The 20,977-nt window shown below is 40.1% G+C and overlaps 1 pseudogene; it reads left to right on the top strand.

Annotated features, from left to right (window-relative positions):
* The first annotated feature begins 478 nt into the window (after positions 1 to 478).
* Positions 479 to 2,245, top strand: LOC112821319 (transcription elongation factor A protein-like 8; annotated as a pseudogene).
* Positions 2,246 to 20,977: the final 18,732 nt, after the last annotated feature.

The raw sequence follows: 20,977 nt of genomic DNA, 5'->3' as shown, positions 1-20,977 counted from the left end.
CACTAAATACCATTTCTTACCAAGGGATGACATCTCCTTGGAGAAATGGATAATTCCATGTATGGGGAAAGAAATGTGCAGGATTAGCCAGGAACATCTTGTTAGACCAGATAGTAAGAAAACTCTCAATAATACGTGGATTATTTTAAAAAGACTCAGGAGACAATTTAAATAAACTACTTAGAAAAGAAGGAACAATTTTAAGCATTTGAATGCAATTGATTTAATCATACAGAATGTGTTTAAATCCATGGGTTCATAATGGTACTTTAAAACAATGCTCACACGTGCGCGCGCATGTGCGCGTGCGCCCACACCCACACCCAAACCCACACCCACACCCACACAGACACACACCCACACAGACACACACACACACACACAGAAATACCCTCAATGCCTCACTGGCTGCCTTTGGGAAGAATACTAGGAAACTACCTTATATTAAAAACTGGTAAGTAGAGAGAAAGAATCTAGCATGTATCCTGTTCCTAATGATAACGAGGTAATTGATAAGAAGTTTCTCTTTATAGGAATGTTTCAGTTAATAAAAAGAAGAAATGGTAGAATTAGATTAGAAAATCACGATTTTTGCAAAATGGAGGAGTCAGCAAACTTTTTCTATAAAAGACCAGATAGCAAATATTTTAGGCTTTGTGGGCCCTTTAGTCTCTGTTGCAACTACTCAAGTCTGTAGTGGAGTGTGGAAGCAGCCACTGGCACTATGTAAACAAATAGACATGACTGTGTTTCAGTAAAACTTTATTTATAAAAACAGGGTGCACTGGTTGGATTTTTGTCCATAGGCTGTAGTTTGCAGACCCCTGATCTAGGTAATGATCATCAGTATCCAATAACATCACAATAAAAGAGACAACCAGGTTTTATGCCTCCTAATGGAGGTACACATTTCTATCTTGGGGAAAAAAAATTAAACCAGAATCTGATCAAGCATCTAGATTTAATGGCCAATTTTCAGAGAATAAAAGGAACAGAGGAACATATTAGAAAACCCAGGGAGAAGCAATCAGCAAAATCTAGACTCTGGGAAACTCTAGAGGACAACTGATTCCTTAAATAAACAAAAAAATTTTTTTCAAGAGGAAAAATAATATGGAGGAATAATCTATAGGTTAAAAATGACTTAAGAAATATATCAACTAGCTTATAGTCCAGGGCCTGTTTCCTTATAGCAGCTCTGTATTGCTGGAGAAGGACAAAAGTGCCCCCGATCATTTCAGGATTAATTTATTCAAAAGAAATAACAGTAAAGTACTCAACAAGCAAAAAGTCTTGTGAAGAAAATGAAGGAAAACCACAGAACACACCAAAGGTGGACGCAGAGCCCCCTTCAGAAGATGTACCACAGGAGGCAGAAGGAAATCCTCAACCTTCGGAAGGCGTAAGCCAGGAGCAGAGGGAAAGCTTGGAGGAGGGCTGACCCAACCTTGCCAGGGGTTTAAAGAGGAAACCTCAAAAAGTTGAAAATAGAGCTACCCTACAACCCAGCAATTGCACTACTGGGTATTTATCCCAAAGATACAAATGTAATCTGAAGGGGCACCTGCACCCCAATATTTATAGCAGCAATGTCCACAATAGCCAAACTATGGAAAGAGCCTAGATGTCCATCAACAGATGAATGCATAAAAAAGGTGTGGTGTATATGTACAATGGAATATTATGCAGCCATCAAAAAATGAAATTTTGCCCTCTGCAACGACATGGATGGAACTAGAGGGTATTATACTAAGCTAAATAAGTCAATCGGAGAAAGACAATTATCATATCTCACTGACATGTGGAATTTGAGAAACAAGACAGAGGATCATAGCGGAAGAGAGGAAAAAATGAAACAAGATGAAACCAGAGAGGGAGACAAACCATAAGAGACTCTTAATCATAGGAAACAAACTGAGGGTTGCTGGAGTGGTGGGGGGTGGGAGGGATGGGGTGGCTGGGTGATGGGCACTGGGGAGGGTATGTACTATGGTGAGCGCTGTGAATTGTGTAAGACTGGTGAATCACAGACCTGTACCCCTGAAACAAATAATACATTATCTGTTAATAATAAAAAAATTAAAAAAGAGGAAACTCCCTTGAGGCATTTGGACCCTGAAGAAATGATAAGAGGAGTAGCTGAGTTGGAAAAGCTTGGGGAAGAGTAAGAAACAAGTTTGTGATGATGCATTGGAAGCAAAGACATTCATGCAGCTGCCCTTATCCTGTGTGATTTAGGCCTTGAATTCTTTTTTTGTCTGATATTAAAATCTGGTCCCTGCTTTCTTTCTGTTAGTATTTTCTGATGTATCTTTGACCTTTGTTTGACTTTTAATCATCTGGTAGAATTTTGTTTTAGATCATTTCCTTGTTACTAGCATCTCATTGGATTCTGTATTTGACCCATTATACAGGTCTGTTTAATTGGAAAGTTTCACATATATGCATGAAAATATATTCATTTTATATTGTAAAGTAAAACATAACAGGTTACAAAGCAGTATATTTAGTATCAGCTCACATATGTAGGATTAAATCCCAAATTGTATGTATGCATGGGTGTGTGTATACATACATACATATATCAAAAACTTAACTGCTTATTTCTGTGAGGTGTGAGCTTTTTTCTTTTTGCTTATATATATTTTTTCATGAGTACATGTCATGTCACACACAAAGAATTAAATTTTTATAATTAAGAGTCAAATAATTTGCAACCAGCTTCTAAGGGTAATGGGGGCACCTAAATTCTTCATAGAATAATTATAAAAAATATGTAAACCTTGAATTACCTCTAGATCTCTTAGCCAGGGGAATAAAACTGGCAATTATTACAGATTAAAAAAATATCAAATAATTTCAGTGGGTAAATGTGGTTGTTTTCCTGTAAAGATAGTTACCCATAATTTCTCTGGTCCTTAAACAATAATGTCCTCCACCTTTTAAGAGATGGGGTCCATTCTCCTCCTTTTGAACCTGGATTCTAACTTACTTTGACCAGCAGAATATGGCAGAAATGACATTGTCCTGGGTCTGAGTCTTAGGAGGCTTGGCATCATCTGCTTTCGCTGTCATGGGGCTCTGAGCCACCAGGTAAAGAGATACAGCTACCCTCCTGAATTGAACACATGGAGGGAAAGAGAGAGACAGGTCCCAGCCTTCTAGACATTCTCATCAAGACTTTCACCTTGAGAGTAAAGCCTTGGTTGTTTCCAGTCCAATCAAGATGCCCGCTGAATATAGCTGCATGAACCATGAGAAGAATCCCAACCAACCTTAGCTTCTTAGCTTACTATGGAATTAACCTTCATGATTGAAATCCTTCTCAATCTTTCAGGTCAAGTTCAAAGTCTGTCTCCCTGTGTAGCATTCCTGGATGCTCCCTAACTAAATAATAATTATAACAAACAATGATAATGAAATGCAGAGAGTTTGCATGCCTTTATGATTTATCTTCTGGTTATTCATGGGGTTTTCTTTCCTTGGAGATTGAAATCTGCAGCAGGTGGTCAAAACTGTCTAGATTTTTGTAGTTCCAGATTGCCTAGCAGATTATGTGTTGTATGTTGATCCTCAATGAATATTTATTAAATTATAGCTGTTTCACCTTCAGAGCCCCCCGGAATTGAGAAGCGGCCATAGCCTGGTTCTAATGTGGTATAAAAAGCCCTCAAAAGGCTTTACACTCTATTTTATCAAAATGAAGCACTACCATCCTCATATTCCTCTTCTTGTAAACTAGAAGTGTCAAGGACCTGCTTAATATCTTAGGTGCTTCCTTATTTTTTGTCTCCCATCCTACCTCTGGGGATTTGGCTCATTGCCACTGCTTGCTTATAAGGTCATGTCAGAAAACTCCCTCAAACATAGGTCAAACCAAAAAGTATTTTTTTTACACATTCTTTGATCTCATCTTTCTGCCAGTTTATTGCAACTAAACTGGGAGCTGTGAAACTCTGTTTTCTACACTTTCCATTTTTGTTCCTTCTCTTTTATTTAAGAAAACATGGGTGATTGCCATTCTATAGCTCTTTTTCCTTGGAGTTCTAAGGTTTTGCATTTCATTGTTCACTGCAGATTTTAGTATAAAAAGGTAAAATTTGTTTTTTCTGAGCTTTCTGAAATGTTTCTGATTATAACATAATAGACCAGTAATTAAATACTGATTTAGGGAATGATTTTCTTTTGTCCCATTTCATCATCAAGGGAAGAAAACAGTCCTAGCCATCAATCCATGGGGCTGTATGGTGCTAATATAAGGTTTTGATTAGAAACTTTTCATCCACCATTCTCAAACCATTTTTTCAGCCCTTGGAATTTTCTCTGGCTTTGCCAAGGCTTCCCAGGGGAATCCCTGCTTGGAGACAAACAGAATAATGCTGCACACCTCAGGGTTTCCTCACATTGTCACGTGTGCACTCCCCTCACAGCCTTTGGGTCCAGGTAAAACACTGGCACGGGTGGCTGGTTTGAAACATGAGCCTTCCACACATCTGCCGAGGACACTGACTATGGCAGAGAAAGTGACCCTCTCCAAGTTTTATTTGAGTCATAAAAATTCATGCTGTGCACCACCTCTTTAAGAATTTGTGCCATTAAATGTGGCTAGATCCAGAGTACACTCTGGAGGAAGCCAGAAGGGACATTAAAATGCTTAGTCTATGACACACTTCCTTATTTTTGTCATTTTGACATTTATGTGTTGATTCATTAGGGATTTTTAAGAGAAGACCCTTTTTCGGCACGAAGTTTTCCCCAGATCTCCATAAGAATCAACAGTTTATAATCAAACAGCTGTCTGGTTTGCATTTGGACTGAGCTGGACCACCTGCTGGCTGTTAACCTCTGAAAGGTTATTATGATACAATTGTTGTTGTTGTTTGTTTAAAAAGTTTCAGAGCTCAAGGAAAATATTAGTAATGAGTTACTTAACCTGCAGTGTTTACTGTTCCCACTCAACTTGCAGATGGTGTTCCAGTGGCCGGCAAGAGGGAGGGCTTATCTGGGGCCAACACTATTTTGCACTTGTTTTGGAGATGAACCATAAAAATAGGCTTGGCAATGAGGAGGACTGCCCTTGTGGGAGGAGGGGGAAAAGCAGCATTACTACAGCCTTTTAAAAGGAAACACAACCATTTCTGATGACTGAGGTTGTGAGGCACAATCCCAACATAACCCTTAGTTCAGTACACAGTAAACTTGAGGCTGTAATCAGTAGAGCAGTATATCTTTTGAGCACGTGTGGTTTAGCCTCTGCGTTTTTGAAGCTTGCTCACCATCTGCTTTCTTCACTTATATGCACACCCCTCTGACTAATGGAAATGATGGATGCAAATTCTCTCAAATGGCCGTGGAGGTATCATTTTCTAGGCCCTGTAAAAATCCAATCCCTGGACATCCTCACGCAGCCTCTGGTTAAAAAATGGCCTGCCTCTCCTCCAGACTGGGGGCCCAAGAGCATGAGCATCATTTGCAGAGGTAGGTTCGTCTCTGTGTGAGTGGATCGGGACTTTTTTTCTGGTTATGGGTATTATGGACAGAGAGGACAGGGCCTTGCTAGAATATGTGTTCCATGAGGGTGAGGATTTTTTCTGTTTCATTCCCTTCTTTATCCCCAGTGCCTAGAACAGTGACCAGCACATGGTGAAAACCTACTAAATATTTAGTGAAAGGCAGAAAGAATGAATAAATACCTTTTCTTTCTGTTTTCTGTTCACCTTTTTATTTATCCCATATGTAATAATGAATAGTGGTCAGTAAGTATGGTTGGCTCTCAGCACTCATATAACAAAACTGCCAAAACTCTTTCTGGCCAGGAATTTCAGAACACTGAAGATGAAGATTTAGGCAAGATAGCATTCAGGGGCTGACTTGAGATGATTTGTGAGGCAGAATAGGATGAGAAAGAATTCAGTCTTTGGCTACAGACAGACTTGAGCTTGGAGCTGAAATAGATCTCTTTCTTGTTCTGTGACCTTGAATAAATTAGCCTCTCTGATTCTGAGTTTCTTTGTGTATAAAATGGGAATAATGATAGAGATCCTATAGGTTTTTGTATTATAGATTATATAGGTAAAACCTGGTATGGAATAGAGGGGCAGTAAATGATTATTGTTTTTATTTATTTTTTTATTCTATTTGGTTTTTTTAAGTTTTTATTTAAATTCTAGTCAGTTAACATACAGTGTAAGAGTAGAGTACAATTTAGTGATTCAACACTTATATACAACCCCTGGTGCTCATCTTAACTAGTGCACTCCTGATTATTGTTTATATATTAGCATTAATATACTATCAATACTGTCACAGTACTATTATAATAATATACTGTCAATACTATTATAATACACTAACTGACCATCAAGGAATGAATTCCTTGTGCACCACAATATTTTGTGTCAAACTGTCCAGGCTTTAACAGGTTCTAGTACTATGTCCACCAGTAGCCTGTTTTATAACCCAGGACAAGTCATTTAACTTTTGAGCCTCACTTTTCTCACCTGTAAAATAAGGCAAATAATTATGCTGATTCTATCTGGTAGGGAGCATTCAAGAAAGTAGAGCTATGAGAATAAGTCTTTTATTAGCAAAAGTCTTTTATAACCCTGGAATAATTAGTGTGAAGCTCCTTGGTCAACTGTTAAATATCATACAAATATCAGTTCAGTTTGTTTCAGCTCAACACATGCTTATTGAGTATCTACTATGTGCCAGGTACTGTGCTAAGTATAGTTAGGTAAAATAAGACACAATTCCGGGTTCTGAGGAGCTTTTAATCTGGTGAAGAAGTTGTTCACATGAACAGAGCAGTTACTCCTGTGATGGTGAAGTTAATGGTTTTTCATTTTGCTCCTTTGTTGGCACCTTAAGAAGTTGGAATACCTGTTATAGGATCTTTCCCCTTCTCTTGCCTTGGTACAGAGCTTTGGTAGCAGCTTATGCTGCCTTATCTCTGATTGCCTTGGAACCATTGAAGGAGACTCATGAAGTCAGTGCCAACATCATCTCATGTCTTTGCTCTGGAGAGTGGCAGTGAATTGCGGTCTCCTCTTGGAAATGTCCCAGTAGTCTTAGCATCCACCATGAAGTTGTGGAGAGGCTGCTCAGAAGGAACTCCAGTGTAGCTTATGATGAATGGATGAAGAATGTCTTGGGGAAGGAGTCCGTGTCTTCTCCATATATACAAATTCAACACCAAGCACATGGTGTACCCCTTGGAAGGTACTGAATGAATGAATGAATGATATAAACTGAACTGACCCAATGTCTCTGGAATTCTCTTCCTTCCAAACCTTTCTACTTTGCCTCCTAGAATCCCCTTTTGGGATAAATTCTTTCTTACGCATTCTCCATCTCTTCCATAGACTGGAATCTACATCCTAGTTAGCTAAAAACCTGGCTTTCCCCTAAGCAGATGGCTTCTTCTGCAGCTAGTTTTCACCACTCCACATGACATGACTCCAGTCTAGGGGATACTATTAGCATCTTCTTGAGTCCTTCAGGGTCCCTTTTAGACTATGATCTTGCCATTATTATATATAATCACTTTTCTTCCTTTGAGATTCATGCCATCCAGTTTACTCTCCTCGCCTCTCTTTATTACACATTTTCACCTTCTGTGTCATTCCTTTTTTATGAGTGAAGACAGTGATGTCTGACTAAATCTTCCTCTCTGTCCCTGGATCCATCATCCGGGGTGAAGATATCATCCACTTGATGACCCGGTAACCCCCCTAACCACGAAGTTCCTTTATTGCTTCAGTTCCTCGTTTTAGCTTCCACTTGGTTTTATTTACCTAATGCCATGGCTACCCTTTAAATTTTGGTGTCCTACTCAGTCTTGATATGCTTAGCAGGTTTTTTCCTACTTTCCCAGTCAACTCTTTCTCTTTCTCCTGTTTTTCATGACAGCTCTGACAAATCTTCTCCACCATGTCTACCTGTGCTAGCCAACCCTCTTCTCATTTATCTTGGGTCCTACAGCTTCCTGCCTCCAAACTTTTCTACCTGCAACTGTGCTTGTCTTGCCCCTACCAATCTTCGCTGCTGCCAGAGAAATACTTATTTCTAAAGTTCAAATATGATCACACGGCTCTCTGTCTAATGCGCTATTTCCCCTTATGTGTGTGGAGAATTTCCAGGTTTCTTTCTTTTTTTTTTTCTTAAGATTTTATTTATTTATTTGAGAGACAGCAAATGAGAGCAAGTGAGAGAGAGCACAAGCAGGGGGAGGGGCAGAGGGAGAAGCAGGCTCCCCGCTGAGCAGAGAGCCCGATGTGGGGCTCGATCTCAGGACCCTGGGATTTTGACCTGAGCCGAAGGCAGATGCTTAACCGACTGAGCCACCCAGGCTCCCCTCCAGGTTTCTTTTTTCTTTTCTTTTTTTTTTTTAAAGATTTTATTTATTTATTTGAGAGAGAGAGAATGAGAGATAGAGAGCACGAGAGGGAAGAGGGTCAGAGGGAAGCAGACTCCCCACCGAGGAGGGAGCCCGATGCAGGACTCGATCCCGGGACTCCAGGATCATGACCTGAGCCGAAGGCAGTCGCTTAACCAGCTGAGCCACCCAGGCGCCCCTCCAGGTTTCTTTATAAGGCTTAAAATGGTTCTTAATGATCTAGTTCTGATTTGCTTCATAGCTTCATTTTATGACTACCCCACTATCCCCAGTCAGCCTCTAGTTTCCAGCTGCACACACTTTTTGAAATTTTGTGCATTTTTTTTTTACCCCCTGGCCTTTGTACATGATATGCCTTCTGCCTAGAATTCTCTCTCCTACCCCTCACCATGCTTGTCCAGCTAACTCCTACTCATCTTTAGTGTTCCGTCTTCCTTGAGAAAGCTGCCTTGATGGCACCAAGCCCCCAAATGTTAATTGCTTTTCATTTGTTCTTCTATTCCTGGTTTCAGAACTTATTACTGTGTATTTTAATTATCTGCTTGACTATAAAATGTAGTAAGATCCTTGAAGGTAGGGGTTGTTAGTTATCTCCTGAGCACCTAGAAGAGCACCTGCTACATGGCAGACACTGAAAAAATATTTGCAGAATTAATACTGAGTGAGCAAGATAATGTCTTAGCTGAATCTTAAAAGATTGCATCTTGAAAGGTAACAACATGAACTATCAGAAAGGCATGGCTGACAGTAGGAATTAAGTGAGCAAGATAACTCATAGTGTAATGTCTCAGGAGAGGACACAAATTTGGTGAGATGGATGGGTAGGAGCCTAGAGAGTTTTTGATATTTATAAGAGTTGAGCTTCTGGATGTCACTGAGCAAAATTTAACAATCATTTCAGTGAACCAACAACAGATGGTTGACTGGATTGATGAGTTGTCTAATTGGTCAGTTCAGTGAGATAGTACAATTGGCTGTGAACCTTAGATTGTAAAACACAGTGATGGCCCAACAAATGCCCATCAATATTCTTAAAATAAGGAACAGTCAAGAAGCAGAGTATTAAATCTCTCTCACTACCAAATATTTCTATAATTCTGGAAAACTCTCATTATTTCTTCAAATATAGGTTATGTGCCATTTTCTTTCTTAAACTGGGATGTTATATCAGGGATGTACAAACTTTTATGTAAAAGGCCAGATAGTAAACATAAATAAGCTATGGGGCCATTCTGTTCTTGTTGCAATTACTCAATTCTACCATTGTAGTAATAAACACATGTGATCATAAAGAATATGTAAACAGATAAGTGTGGCTGTGTTCCTATAAAGCTTTATATATGGACTCTGAAAATTAAATTTTCATATAATTTTCATGTGTCACAAAATATTCTTCTTTTGATTCTTTTCCAGTGTTTAAAAACTGTAGGAATAACTCTTGGATCACAGGCTGGCTGTACAAAAACAGGCAGACGACTGGATTTGGCCTACGGGTCATAGTTTACTGACTCTTATTATAAATGATCTCAGTCTATAATCTATAATTTCTTCTGGACAAATTCTTAAATAATGTCTTCCAATTCCAGATTTCTGCTCTTGATTTTGTCCTGTCTATAAGTTTCTTTTATAATTTTAATGACTATATTTATTTCTAATATTTCTAATAATGCTTTTCCAGACTCATGTTCTGATGTTGTTTATCCCTGTTCTTGTTTCACAATTTTTTGCTCCCTTTTAAACAAAGACTATTATTTCATTTTCAGTTGAGTACCTTTAACTTAAAGTCTTTTATTCCATAAAATCAATTCTATCTTGCTTGAATTCACATTCCTAGTGCTAATTTTTTAGGTGCCTTTCTTAGCAGTAGATTACCTCATATATTTTAAAATTTTGTTACATAGGCTCATTCTGAGTGGGTTCTCCCCACCTGAGCTATATTTCTCTTTTTCTGTGATCACCTCTCCTTGTCTAGTGGGTTTCTGGGGTTTGTGGTTTCCTCTACCTTACCCTTGGCTTTCTCTGCCCCAAGTTCAGGATTGAGTCTTAAAATAATAGTATTTTTTACTTCTCTTTAAGATGATATTTGGAATGTGACAGGTCCGGGCACTGATTTGTGGATGACTGAGCTCAGTTTTTGTTTGTGAAGCTGAATATGCCTCTGTTCTGCCCTTTAAAGCCACAGCCATAGAGGTAGGCAAAATAGGGCAGAAGTCTCCCACCCCTACTCCTGGTTTTATTTCATCATTAGTGGAGTCTCTGCTCAGTCCTGTAATTTCAACCTCTCATTTTATATGGAGTCGAATTTCTGACTCCAGTGCTTGCCTCCACACCTAGAGGCCAACTGGCCAGTTGCTCTAGCTAAGTGTACTTCTTTGCATTTCTGGTTCAGGAATGTTTAACTATTGGGCTCAGTTATTACTTTATATTATTTCCACAGATTTAGAGAGAGGGACTGCATCAAAATATTGTCACTCTTCACCATCTTGCCTAGAAATAAATTTATTCATATATCCTTTGGTTTAACTGCCAGATGTAAGCAACTTGAGGGTAGGGCCTCTGTCTGTCCTGTTGGCCACTATATTGTGGGTACTAAGCACAAAGTGGCTGCTAAATTAATGTTTATGGAAAGAAGAACTATTGAAGAAGTGACATGGATAATGACAAATGAACAATCTAGATGTATGTTAAAATCAAATCTCGTTCTTTGTGCAAGTTGCAATTTTATTTGATGACAAGCATAATTAGCACCATACTCACCCATCCATTTATTCCATGTATTCAATGCTTGCAGGAGATATTTGTGGAAGTCAGGCATGGCTGTGTATTCATAAGTTATTCTTCCTCCTTCCATTAGCATTAGTCTTTGCACCTGTGAGCAAAAATAAACAGAACTATATAAATACCAAGTATTATCACGTTTATTACAACATTATCATGCTACCAGTGATATCAACTGTAAGGTAAAAATAAAGGGAGTTGAAGCAATGACAGAGGCATTTCTTGATATTCATTTTGGCTCTTCTTGCCATCTGGGAGGCATATATCAATATACCAGTGGAGACCTTAACTGAAGCCCTAGCACTTCTGTGGCTTTTATAAAACTGTTTTCTGCTTTAGTTCAAAAGCATTTGTGGAACATACATAGTCAGGTCCTGACCCCTACTTTAAGACTCCTAGGAGTGTAGAAGTCCTAACTGTCCATTTGGGTAAATGGTCTCCAGCCATCACCATGGGAATGTCAGCCTTGTGGGATTCTAGGGGCTAGAAACCTGGTAGACTGGCCAGGAAGGATCACACATTAATAAGTATAAGACTCACTGTGGTTCCTTCTTTGTCTGATTTGACAGGGTTTCAGGGACAGCAGTTTGCTCTTCTGAATTTGGCTCTCTTTGGGTCCCAGTGGCTTGCCACTTCCACTGAGAACTTCCCGGCAAATTGAGAGGCAGCTGCATTCTTGGGGAAAGGGGTATGGTCTATCTAGTGCTTGTGTCTCTGTTTGAAGTGTGTGGAGCTTGTTAAGCCCATCACAGAGAGATTTATCTAACAGAGAGGCAGTGAATATGTGTTAGGTATTGTTATTAAGAGCTAGTTTGCTCCCATTCAAGTCATGCTAAGTGTTGGAGAACAATTTATATTGCCAGATAGAATAGTAATATTGGGAGCTTACTGAGATGACAGAGTAATCTTGTTAGCTAGACTACTTTTCTATATTGAAAACATAAAATATTCTGCATCAAATCATATAATCTACATTTTCTCTCTCTTTAATTTGATTATGAACTATTACTGTGCTTTGCCATAAAATATGAAAGTTTTACATTTTGATAGTTTTTCAAATGCTGATTTTACTTTCTGTGCAAATACTTCATATCTTTCCAGCATAATTATTTAGCAGCCTTTTCGGGTTAATTATTGTCATTAACAATATGAGTCCTATGAGGGAATATCAATTAAAATATGCACAGCTGAACTTTCAAATGAGTAAATAATTTAGTTTTGGAAAATGACTGGAAACAGCAGGGTAACAGTCAAAAGGGGAACAATTATTTTAATGCTTATTTGACAAATGAGTCATTTTTACAGCAAATTAGATTCTTATCATAGCACCCCTACTGGTTACCACAGGAAAGCTGTTAACATGAGTTTTTAAAATAAAAGCTGTTAAGTTATGCATGCAAAGTTAAGGAAATCATTTGTATGAAGAAAAGGTGATTAGGATATGCATTGTTAGCTGATGGAATACTGCCACTGGGATCTAATTAGGGCCATAAATCACACAAAATGATGTGTGTATATAGGGCTTGAAGCATCAGAGTGATGCATGCCTTTGACAGTGAGATGGATGATTCCCCCAACACTGACTTTCATGGCTGTCCTTGTCTTTGTGCTAGCCAGACCCTAAAGTCTTATATAATGATAGGGTAGGGCAGGGGCTTTAGTCACAGGAGGTTACCACTGTAAAGGATGCTGGGAAAATTCCAAGATGGATCTCCATTCCTTCCCATTAGCAAAAAGCTCAGGAAAAACAGAATGGCAGCCTTCAAGGTACATAGCCTTGAGATGAGTTCCAACTTGTATTTTGTCAATTTAATTTAGTATGTTCTTTTTAATTTTTAACTCAATGATTCCAAAAGGAAGGAAGAAAAAGAGGAAGGAAGGAGGGAGGGGAGCAAGACATTTATAGAAACCATGTATTATTTCTAAGATATAATAACACCTACTCCAGACCCCATAGGGTTCAGTATAGGGTTGAGGCAAAACCTTCTAAAAGCAGATAAACACATGCATCATTTCCTCAGCTCTTTTGAAAGTGTGTTAGAGTTGAATTGCTCCCCCGACTCTGCTTACACCATCATGCTATGGACCTCTTTCTACTGAGCACAGAACTGATACCACATTTCCTCAACCTGTGTGGGAAGTTACCTCCTCTCTGCCCTGGATACAGTAAGTTGGACCGAGGCAGCCTACCAGTCATCAAAAGTTAGACCCCAACAAATGATGTAGAGAAACAGACTCCAAGAAATAATCTAGGCCATTCCCAGATCTGCTGCATCAGCATTCCTGGGAAATTGTTGGAATTACAAGTTCTCAGGCCCCACCCCAGATCTACGGAGTCAGAATCTATAGGGCTAGGGACCAGAAATCTGTGTTTTCACAGGTTCTTTTCACATGCACCTTTGATGCATGTCCAAGTGTGAGAAGCACTGATCTAGGTTAGTGCCTTGAAGAACTAAACTGATACTAATTCTTTCAGGTGATTACCAAAGTGATTTCAAGAAGTCTCCAGGAATTAAAGGCCTTTATAAAACAACAAACTTTATACCTTCCAGTTCCCCCTGCCATTCATTGCTAACTACAGGTGTAACCATGTACCTTCAACTTAATATTTTCAGGGTCTTAGTTCTTCATGGGTAAATTATGATGAAACTATGCCTATAGGGAATCAGGAATTTGGACAGATTAATTTGTAAATTACCTGCTGGTTCTTGATCTCTGATTTTTAATGGCCAGGAAGATTAAAACAAGTAAGAATACATATCAAGAATACTCTTTTGTTACTGTTTTCTTGAATTATTTGAAAATTGTTACTTCTGAACTATCTCTTCATGGACACATTCTTTGTAGAGAAGTGCAAATTTCAGAATTCTTCTGGGTAAACATCTACTAAGCATCTACACTTCAGGTCTGAAGAGTCCTTTCAGGGTCACACTTTATATCAGCTTTTTTAGAGCTCTTGGCCTCAGAAAAAGTATCTCTGGTTTTTCCTCCTCATACTACCACACCCAGTGGGATTCCAATTTAATCCCTTGTCATCATCATTGAGAAAAATGATGTTTGTGTCTATCTTGAAATTCTGTCCAAATCACATTTTTTAAATTAATTACCTATACTCTCCCCCTAACGCTAGACCTCGGTGGTTTTCTTGAACCCTCTAGTGTTGATTAGATGAACATCCCAACCCACTCACCAAAACAATTCTTCAGAAGGTCATGGCTCATTTTGATGGGGTTGAGGGATGGGGATGGGAGAACAATGCGGGGGGTGGGTCAGATGGGGTTGTATCCACTTTTTAGCAACCATTAAAGAGGGATGGTTTATCAAGGGCCCAGCAGGTGAGGTGGACATGGAATTCACATTTTGGAAATGTCATGTTTAAATTTCTCCCTTTGGGTGAAGTATGTAACTCATATCTATCTAATTGAGCCTTTAAGAAGGTCATCACAATGATCTTTGTTTGAGACTTCCAGAAGGCATCACTTCCCTCACATGACCTCTCTATGGTGATCACAATTTCTCTAACTTTTTTCAAAACTTTATCTTCCACAAAAGAATCAGTGTATTTCTAGTTGGCTAGTAGACCATTGGCTAGTTGAGGACTTTCATTTAACAAGTGAGGAAACTAAAACCTAATGGATGAAAGGATAAAACAAAGGCCACATGGCTTATTTATGGCAGAGCTGGTCACAGAACCTAGGCTTTTGGACTCCTGGCCCAATGAGCCACAAGGAATTCTAGGACCTTGCAAGACTTAGTTACCATCAGAATAAATATCACTTAAATTATGGAATCCATGAAACAGTTCCTATAAGGTAGCTCTTTATTGTTTGCATTGTACACACGAAGACCTGAGAGTTAGCCATCTTATAGAACTTTTCCTCGGTTACATAGGTGAGTAACCACAGAGCCTGGACACAGACCCAGAACTGATAAGCCTGAAGCTCATTCATGGAACCACTTCACTGTGCGTTGATGTGGATCACGGCTTCTTAATAAAATGGGCACCATGATTTGCTTTTAAATAAGTTAATTTCCAGAACTTAAAATATATGTGCTTGCTCATGATAATAGGTAGAATGTGAAGGGACTGTTTGAAGGATAAGAGTTGTAGAGATTAGCACGATAAGAGATTAGTACAGCTGGAACCTCTTATATACAGGTAAATAACAATAGTAAAAAACTCAGTCTTTTCTCATTGCCCAGGAATTTTCCTCCCTAATTATGACCCTCAGAGGCCCCAGCTTTTTATTTTTGCAGTTCTGAATTCACTCTGGCCCTCTTCGGAAGAGACCTGGTATAGTCACATAAATAGAGTAGCTTACACAAGATCTTCCTTTGATAGGGAAGTTAGGAGTCACAAAATTCTGGTTTCTGTTAAGAAATGGACTACTGCTAGAATCATTAATTCCCAGCATCTCAGGTAGATTCTGAGCACATCTACTCTAAAGACCTTGGTGACAGAAGTAGTGCCCGGGCAGTAGCTGACAAAACTAATAAATAGTTGGTGGGAGAGACACTCTTTGGATTTGGGAAAGGCCCTCAAGACTAGAACCTTAGACTGGCCATGAGAAAGACTGGATCCATATTTGTCTTTCTGCCTCTTGGCTCTTGCTGTCAATTTCTACTCAACTCAGGCCATACCTTCCCCCAGGAATACTTCCCAGATCATATGAATACTATGACCGGAACATTGGGTTCCTACTTTCTTCCTCCTTCCCTCTCTTTTTCCTCCCTCTTTCCCTTCCTTCTTCTTTCTGTCTTTGTTTCTCCTCTTTCCCTCTCTCTCTTTCTTTATTTCATTGGCTTTTCTTCAGGGGTTTCTTATTTTTTTCAATTCAGTGTAGAGAAACTGTTCTCTGCATAAGCAGTACCAGTGATGTGAGTTTAGCTCAATGAAATGTCAAACTGTAGCTATAGGTTCATTGAGGAATAAAGGTTAACTAAGAGAGGTCCACTTACACTAAGCATGTCTTAGTAGTCCAGAGGAGTGATGCAGAAGTTTGGAGTGAAGCAAACAGGTCCACTGGGTGACTCCCATCTGTGGTGGATGGTCTATGTTTGTGAGTTAAACCAGTCGTTTCTGAACAATAATCAGACTTTGTTCCTATCTGGAGGTTTATGCTGGCTGGTCTCTTGTAGGTCCTGGGAATTATATTCACACAATTTCCTTGAACACCACTTTCGTAATCCCAAATACAGCACATCGATGTTCCCGATGCTTTTTGTAAGCTGACACTGAGTCCCTCTAATTCTTAAATCACTTTCTTTCAGCACCTTCCCTTCCCCTCCCCTCACTCTTTCTGGTTCTCAGTCTTTTCATGTTCTTGCCAGCCAGAACCTCCACTGGCATGCCATAATTAGCCCTACTGCCCTTACCAGTGTCTCTTAGTCAATCAAAACTTATCTTACGTTCTTTCCCTTAAAGCCCTGATGTATAACTAAAACCAACATGACAAGTCAATCACCATGAGATGTAAATAATGCCTGATTGCTGTTTGTTAACAACCCACTACATTTTAGTGAACTGCTGCAATAGATTCCTTGACAATTCAGGAGAGAAGAGATTTCCAGCAAGCAGACCTTCCTGCAATGTCAGAATTACAGAGTACACCATCTGGGCTACCATATTATTCTATCTAATTGCTAGAACTGATCCTTGTAATGCACTATCCTTTGCTGGTTTTGTTACTTGCTTGGTGGCACCTGCTTTAATGTAAGATTCAAAGCAATTCCAGTTCAGCCTTGTTAGGAGGATTTTTGAAGAATGTCAAAACAGCCTTTGAGGTAGCTCCCTGGCAGTTGGAGGTTCATGTTGACAGTGCCTCTGGATATACTCCCAGATTTTCCAATGCCTATGACATCTGGGATGGGTAGGGGAATCCTTGATCTGGTGCTCTGGGACAAGTGAGAGGTCATCCATATTTCCAACATATTTGATACCTCTTAACTAATTTTTGACTATCAGTGGTTACATTCCTATACATACAACAAGTAGATTTGTCAGACATTTCCGAATTTGTAGCAAATAGGTACAGTGTGAGTGCATGGAATAAGAATAGAAGTTGAATGAAAATTAATTATTGGCCACTACAGAGGCCTTTAAAAAAAAAGATTTATTTATTTGAGAGAGAGAGAGACAGAGATAGTGACAGAAATAGCAAGAGAGAGGCCGAGTAGGGAGGAGAGGGAGAAGCAAGTGCCCCACTGAGCAGGGAGCCCAATGAGGGGCTCGATCCCAGGACCCTGGGATCATAACCTGAGCTGAAGGCAGATGCTTAACTGAGCCATCTAGGTGCCCTTTTTTTTTTACCTTTTTCAATCAGTCATCATTTAGTCATTCAAATAGTCCATGCATCTTGCTTGAATACTCATTTCACCAAACTCAAGTGATGAGGTAAGCCATGTGAAAACAGAAGGAAACGTCAGACACTGCCCTTGCCATCACCCTCAAGGATCTCATAATATGATCTGTGCAAGAATTCCCAATGTGTGGTGTGAGGTAAAAGAGGGGTGGCCACTCACCAGAATCACCTAGAGAGCTTTTTCACAGTAGAGTTGCTTTGGAATCATGCTGACTCTTATGAATAGAGTAAATAGGAGCAAAGCCACCCTGCTGTCTGTTCCTTGAAAACACTTCCCCAGGTAATTCTGACACATGCCTCTGTTTAAGGACCCCTGGGTTAATGAGATAAAGCATGCAGTCATGTGAAAGGTTAGAACATAGGCCATGGGAGACACTGCCTAGTGCCAAGTGAAGGCGAGTGGAGGACAAGGTGAGAGCATCATGGATGAGAGTGGTCTGAGGGCCTCGGGGTTGAGAATATGAGTTAGGCTTTGAAGGACAGGTAGGTTTTGCACAGAACAAGGTAGGAGGAGGGCATTTCTTCCTCTTTACCAGTCATCATATTTCCCAAATTTGTTGAGCCATTAAAATTACATTTTGTGAAAAGGCAAATCCCCAAACTTGATCCCAGAACTAAAGGATCAAGTTTTCTTGGAGCAGATCCTGGGGAACTGTATTTAAACAATCATAATTCCAATAGTTAAATAGTTTTGTCAAATACTGCACTTTATCTTGACTTCAGAAATCTTGTTGGGATTTTCATATTGTGTTTGTGAAGTAGGAAGTAGAACAGTATGGTACCAATGCTTCACTTGAGAGGGGTAGGAGATAATGATGGGAAGGCTGTTAGGGTTCACCATATGGTGTAAGCCTTTTTTCCGTACCAATTCATAAATTTTGAATTTTATGAGAATGCCTTTAAACTTTTTTGAGTAAGAGAGCACAAGATAATATACTGTTTTGCAGTAAAGGTTGAGTGACTAGCCAGATAGAGCCCCCAAGGGAAGGGGTGAGGACAGGGAGAAAGAAGCTTGGATAGCCCAAATTAATGCAGGGAAACTTGTGTTTGATGCAAAGAGTCCAAGAAAGAACTACAAGTGTTGTAAGATACAGAATGGAACTTCTGGTCAGAGGGTCAACAGTGGGATAAACACAACTGTTTTCATCTGCCATCCCATGGAGAGGCCTGTGGGTGGCTGGACACAGTTGGGCACTCTAGGAGCCATGTTCCAGGAGAGGAACTCTGCTCTCCTGTTTCTCTCCCTTTTTATAAGTATTTTGGGAGTGGGCAGCCTCTGAGAGTGAGGACTTTTGCTGTCATGAGGGGCCCTGCTAGAGGGGACAGGCATCTTGTGGGCAATGTCACCTGCCCAGAGGAGTAACACAGCTGTGCTAATAGCACCAGCAGACTTGGTGGGAAGATGGGACAGCTGGGATGAGCAGGAGAACCCCTGGACTAGCCAGCTCTTTGCCAGGCATTTCAGGAAGAGCTGCCAGAGTCAGTCAGGGATAAACCTATTCTTCCTAGAGCAGTCACCCAATTTGGGAGGGGTGGGTGGGCTGGGAATGGAGGGTGTACTTTTTCTCTAATGTTTGTCCTTAATCTAAATGCAGGCAATTCTGTAAGGGAACAATTAAGGAGGAAAACTTTCCAGGAAATCCTTCAGCGAAAGCCCCTTCTCCCACTTACATCATGGGTGTTTCAACAGGTAGGATAATCTCTGAGAGTTTTTCGTGAGAGGAGGCCACACCTTCAAGTAAGCCACTCTTCAAATTCCTTCCCAGGTAGGCTCATCACTCGGTAAATAAACTTGTAGTCACTTTTGCATAAAAGTATTTACTATATTTCTGTCAGTTAGGATTGTGTTCATCTGCATGCTACAGAAAGCTGGATTTCGGTGGCTTAAACCAACCAGGAGTCTGTTTTTTTTTCCCATAACAAGAAGGTCAGAGGTAGGTGATAGCTAAAGTTGTTTCAGAGGCTCAGCAATGTCAAGGCTGACACCTCTGGGGTCCTCTTAGTTGGTTTTTTCCTTATGGTTCGTGGCAGGTCCAGCCACACATGGGTGTTCAAGGGAGGAGGAGGGTAAGCAAGGAGAGACACATTAGGCACATTTCTCTCTTTTTACCAGAACAATGAAAGTATTGAAGAAGACTCTTGCTCTAATCCAGCAGACCTCTGACCTTCGGCCCAGACTTGGGCACATGATCTGCCCTTACTTTAGTAAAGGTTAAAAAAAAGGAGTCATTTCTCCTTCCAAGTTGGAGGGGAGTGGAGTAGCAAGGGAGAAGGGGGGTTGGAAATGACTTTTGGGTTGCCAAATAATCAGCGTGTGCCTTACCACTCAGGTCATTAAATTAGAGCAGGGATTCTCAACCCTGGCTGGACATTAGAATCACCCAGGGGAACTTTAAAGATTGGGCAGCCTGGACCATACCCCTAGACCAATTTCATTCAGATCTCTGGGGGTGAGACACAGGCATCAGAATTTTTTAAAGCCCCTCTGGTCAGTTTAGTGTTCAGTGAAGGTTGGGAACCACTAATTAGTCCACTCCCCAGGATTTTTTTTTAGACAACTTCCCCAGGTAATATTGGTGTAGGTGACTCATAAGTCCTTTTGAAAAACATTGTTAAACTCTCATTCATTGGCAGCTTTATTTACTAACTCAGAAGTATCTACTGAATGCCTCGCATGTTTCTGGATATAGGAGAAAAATAGGAATGGATTTAGGCTTTATGCTCTTCAGTTACTTCTAATATCTTCTGATAGTATAGTACTTTACATGAAAACACTTCTATATACACAAGCGCATTTAAACTTCAGAGCTAGACTACGAGGCACTTTAACTATACAAAGAAACTCAATACTCAAGAAGGTGAAGTGAGTTTCCCCAAGTCATTTAGCTTTGAGCTGCTGTGTGCCAGAGGTGTCTGTGGAAAAGAGGTTTTTGGTCTTTCCATTCAGTGGTCTGTCCACAGGAAGATAAGACCCACATACAGACTAAAGCTTAGACCATGTGCACACTGAGATACATTTTGCAAATGTAACCGAAGTGAGTGATGCAGGAATACTGCAAACATTGACCACTGAGTATCTAAAAACAATTATGTTGGTGCTGTGTTGTATGCACTTTTCGAGCCTCATAACAAGCCTGTTGCCAGGGGCTGTTGCCTCCACGTGACTTAGGAAACCAGAGGCTTAATTACTTGTCTGAGGTCATAGTGTTGCTGGAAAGAGGAGATCAGATTTGAACCCCTGCGTCTGGTTCCAGACCTGTTCTCTTAACTAAGAGCTGCCTTGTGTAGGTTTTCCACTGCATAAAAGGGCCCAGCCAAGAGCACTAATGGGAGCTGAAATTCAGCCCAAGTGCAGTTTGCCAAGTCTCCACTCTGGCACAAGGCTGTATACTCCCAGAGGGACAGTGTTTTCTGTAATTCCTTCGCAGATAACCTGTGG

This window comes from Callorhinus ursinus, unplaced genomic scaffold (genome assembly GCF_003265705.2).
Source record: "Callorhinus ursinus isolate GAN/ISIS: 27379988/994484 unplaced genomic scaffold, GSC_fseal_2.0 scaffold10, whole genome shotgun sequence".
Classification (NCBI taxonomy): Eukaryota; Metazoa; Chordata; class Mammalia; order Carnivora; family Otariidae; genus Callorhinus; species Callorhinus ursinus.
This window is presented reverse-complemented; position numbering and strand designations above follow the sequence as displayed.